Source organism: Mixophyes fleayi, chromosome 4, assembly GCF_038048845.1.
Source record: "Mixophyes fleayi isolate aMixFle1 chromosome 4, aMixFle1.hap1, whole genome shotgun sequence".
Lineage (NCBI taxonomy): Eukaryota > Metazoa > Chordata > Amphibia > Anura > Limnodynastidae > Mixophyes > Mixophyes fleayi.
In genome coordinates, this window is record NC_134405.1 from 131,512,465 (window position 1) to 131,517,208 (window position 4,744).

A 4,744-nucleotide genomic window follows, 5' to 3' on the forward strand; every position below is an offset into this window, starting at 1 on the left:
GAATTGTTGGTTAACGATTGGCTGCCGTTGATCCGAGCCTCTCTCTGGCTGATTCGGTGCTGAAGAAGAGCAAAGCAGCGATTGGCTGGCGGGCTGAGGATGCTCCTGCAGACAGGAGACGGGGCAGTGACGTATTACCGTCTGTATGGGAGTGGTGAGATCTGTGTGAGCGGGTGTGACATGAAGGCGTGACGTCAGGTATGTGCATCGTCATTTACATAGGTGGTAGACACATCAGTTAGTGAAAGAAGCGGACCAGGGGGCGATTCAGTGGCAGGTAGTTTTAAAGCTGGAACACACATGAGGGATTCAGGGTGATGGTGTGAAGCAATGCTGGTGAGTGGAGGGGGGAGTGGTAATGATGTACAGTGATGGGGTAAGTAGTGGGTGACAGTGAGAGTTAAGTGAGTGTAAGAACTGACATATGTATTAGGAATGGGCTGTTCTGCATACAAAGTACATAAGAGATGCAACTCTGTAAGGTACCATTGCTGCTGTGTGTATTTTATATCTGTATAATGGTATATGTGTGTGTGTGTGTGTGTGTATGTATATATATATATATATATATATATATATATATATATATATATATATACATACATACACACATTCACACACATTCAATCATTGCACACATTGCCAGCCATTACAGTAGGAATCTCTGCATGTTTTTCTACACACCTCTGTGGGGTGTGAAGGAAAAATGAGCAGAGATTCCTGCCATAGCATCGGTCTGATGTGTCTGCGTGGACGTTCCAGAAACGCATTGTGCTGACTTGAATCTCTCCCATGCTTACAGTGCTGGTATGGAAATTTAGAGTGGGGGGGGGGTATGGAAATTTACAGTGGCAGTATGGAAAATGTAAATTAATGGAATGTGATAGTTTTACCATGAAAGCAGTAGGAGAAGTGGTGGTATGTTATACTACTGTATATGTTCTATTCCCAACCTCACATGCGGTGAACACTTTCAAAATTAGACATGTGACACAAGCGATATCACTACTTTACAAATTTAAGTGATGATATTCCTGTTCACAAAATGTAAGCGTTTATATTGTGTGGTCGACAGCCAATCAAAGGAATCTCATATTCCATAGTGCAACATAGCAGCCAATCAGGTTTTTATAGGAGAGTAGTTGTGGGGTGGGGTGTATAGGAGAAGAGGGTGACACGCTGGTGAGCTAGTGCTAGTAAGCAGCAGGGGGATCCAAGAGGACTATAAACAATAACAGAAAAAAGAGAAAATTAGGTAGTGCTGATATAATAAACCATTAAAAATGATTTGTTAACAATATAAAAACATAAAACAATCAATAGATAAATGCTCAGCATTCCTAATAAATCAACAACTGCCAAACAGATTAAGTTTGACTTTTTAGTGACAATATCAGCGATTGCTACTTTGGGAGCTGCGTGATACATTTGGCACTGTTTATTAACTGATTTTAAATTCTAATTTATCTACTAGCGCCTGATATGGTTTCTTTGCTCTTGTTATATACAATAACAGCACACATTGTCCGTACATATGGCAATACTGTATTGTGAAGGATAGTGTCACATTACCACAAGTAAGTGCTCCAAGGTTTACAAAATCTTTCATGCATTACACAGGTCTGCAACAAAAAAGCTGTTTTCGTAATTTTATCTGATTCTTATGTTTTTTGGTGCGCTGAATTCGAAAATGACCACCGGTTTTTCCTGGGACGTCAGGTTTTTTCACAATCGAAATGTGCTTTGGTCAAACAGGTAGCTGGAAATCGCTAAATTTCAAATTCATCACACTTGAAAAAAAACTGAACATGGAAAAACAAATTTATTTTCACTGCCAGTGCTCCCAAAAACATGAAAATACATGTTTATTGGTCCTGATGGTGATCACTGCATTGTTCAGTGTGCTTGCTAGGGCCTGCCCGGACATGTTATTTCATGTACTAACTTGTTCTCTGATTCCTCCACAATCTTGTATTTCATTTCAGTCGTCATCCTGCTATTGTCTGTGTGGTTCAAAATTAGTGCAATGCCTCCAAGAAAGTGTGTAAATTCGCCTGACAGTTTCTGTTTCATATGTGGAGAGTTCATGGTGAAAAAGCAGCAGTTGGCCACCAGGAAGTCTAGTTTTTAGGGAAAAGAATGTTCTCAGATACATTGGTACCCCCTGAGAAGATTTTATTACCACCACTTCATATAAAATTAGGATTAATGAAGCAATTTGTTAAGACACTTCCCAAAGATAGCAAATGCTTCAAGTACTTGGGATCAAAATTTCCAGGTTTAACGGAGGCAAAACTGAAAGAGGGGGTTTTTGTTGGCCCGGATATTAGAAAACTCATATCCAACAAAGACTTCATCAGTTCAATGAGTCCAACTCAAAAAGAAGCGTGGGTTGCCTTTACTGTGGTCATAAAAAACTTTTTGGGAAACCAAAAGGACCCAAATTACAAGGAAATGGTGGAAACAATGTTGAAAGCATTCCACAACCTTGGTTGCTCCATGAGCTTAAAAGTCCATTTTCTCAACTCACACCTTGACTATTTTCCTGAAAATTTGGGAGCAGTGAGTGAAGAGCAGGGAGAACGTTTCCATCAAGATATAAAAGAAATGGAAAGAAGGTATCAAGGGAAATGGAGTGTTACGATGATGGCTGACTACTGCTGGATGTTGTACAGGGATCTTCCGGAAGCCACCTACAAGAGGAAAAGCTCAAAAAGAAGCTTAGAGTTTAAAAAAAGACGATTTCACAAGCAATCTACTTGAGTGTGGTGTTAATTTTGTCGTCACCTGTGCAAATGAGCTAATAGTTTCATGTAAATAAAATATTTGCGTTAAGAGATTTTTTTTAAACGAAGACCATCCATTTGTTTGAAAACCTGACGTCCCAGAACAAAACGGCTGTCATTTTTGGATCCAGCGCACCAAAAAACGTAGGAATCGGTCAACTAAACCAAAACAGCAGTCCAAAAAATTTTTTTTGCAGACCTGTGTTATTAATATCACTGGTCAAGTACTCCATTGTATATGTAAATATAAGGATAGTTTAAAATTGGTTGAATGCAAAGCTTTGGGCACCTGTGGGTTACACATTTAAACATGACCTGTTTTAATGCACGATTACTACTTGCTGCATTTAATGGCTAAAATAAAGCCATGAATGTAGCATGTGCAAGTTTGATCACACCATTGGACAAACACCACTGTTTTAAAATAATCATAGCATTATTTCTTGTAGCCAGCTAAGAATCTTTCTATTCTTGCTTTCCCCCCCCCCCCCCCCCCCCACTCGTCCTTGTAGAACTTTTACTAACTTTTAAATATCCTTAGGTTTTCTTGCATGTTTGAGATCTCCCTACAGACTTGCAGTAATATCCAAACCTGGGAACTGTGACGGCCTATCCATAATATTATCTTTATTTCCAGTAAGTAATTCATGGCTGATTTTGAGGTATGCTTTTGATAATTGTCTTGCTAAAACGTCCAACCTTGATTTAGCTTCAATTTCTTACCTGACTGTGGGACATTACCTTCTAGGATTTGTTAATATTTAGTTGAATCCATTCTTGCTTCCACGTGGATATTTCCTGTACCACTAAAACATGATAGATGCACTACCGTAATTAAAGCTGCCCTCCCATGTAGCTGTGAGAGTTACTTCCTCTCACCATTTTCAATGGCTGCAGAGGGGCATGTGAGCAGGAGGGCCAATCAGAAGCCGTAATCTCTGTGATACCACTGGAGATCGTTGTTTTTGTCTGGAGGCAACCCACAGAGCACTGAGAAAAACAGCTAGAGCAGCCCCTGGGGCTCCACTAAATGGCATACAAGATATTGTAATTTGCAGGGGCGGATTGGCCATGTAACCTACCGGGTCACAGTAGGCCGACCGGCCTCATGAAGCTGACTGGTGTCTTTTTAGAGTTTTTAAAAAAAATAATTGGGCACCAGCCACCCACCTTAATGTGGCCGCGGATCCCTTATCAGATCGGTCTCTTCCTCCTCTGTGGCTGCTGCAGTCTCATACACACATGGGACGTGTCACATGCAGGGCCGGATTAAGCTAATGGAGGCCCCTGGGCTAAGGGCGCCTCCATTCCCCCGTGAGGCCCCCAATGTGAGCCCCCCCGTACCCCGTGAGGGCCTCCCCCCCCCCCCCCCCAAGCGCTTACCTGTCACTGTAGTCCTCCGTCCCCGGCGCGCTGTAAGCTCCTTACTGAGGAGATCTCGCGAGAGTTCACTCGCGAGATCTCCTCAGTAAGCAGATGACTGAGTGCCGGGGACGGAGGATTACAGTGACAGTGCTCAGCAGCATTGATCGGGCTGGGGCCGCCCCCGGACCGATCAATAATGCTGCTGAGGACTTTGAAGGGCCCCCTGGGAGGCCCCTGTGCTATAGCCCAGTTAGACCTCGGGTTAATCTGGCCCTGGTCACATGACAGCTGCCGTGCCATGTGTGCAGTGAGGGGAGTCTGCAGAAGGAACAAGCTAAGTCATACTTGCCAACTCTCCCTGAATATCCGGGAGACTCCCGAAATCTGGGTCAGTCTCCCAGACTCCTGGGAGAGAGAGCAATTCTCCCGATTCCCGACCGGCTGAGGAAAAGTAAATAGAGGGGCCGGGGATTATTGGCGTCATGGACGCGTCATTGTGGCCCGCCCCCTAGTTTTATTGGTTGAAAAGGGTGGTGACAGCATTGGGGGCGGGGTTAACAGCATGATTCTTTGAGCCCTGCCCCCACACACCC

At 43.3% G+C, this 4,744-nt stretch overlaps 1 protein-coding gene across 4 annotated transcripts in view; it reads left to right on the forward strand.

Moving 5' to 3' along the window:
* The first annotated feature begins 63 nt into the window (after positions 1-63).
* Positions 64-4,744, forward strand: part of PEAK1 (pseudopodium enriched atypical kinase 1) — a 64,378-nt gene continuing 59,697 nt past the window's right edge. The window contains exons 1-2 of one of the 4 annotated variants that reach the window (XM_075208286.1): positions 64-198; positions 3,328-3,422. The gene's annotated coding sequence lies outside the window, so the exon portion shown is untranslated. The other 3 variants (XM_075208287.1, XM_075208288.1, XM_075208289.1) reach the window with 3 other exon arrangements.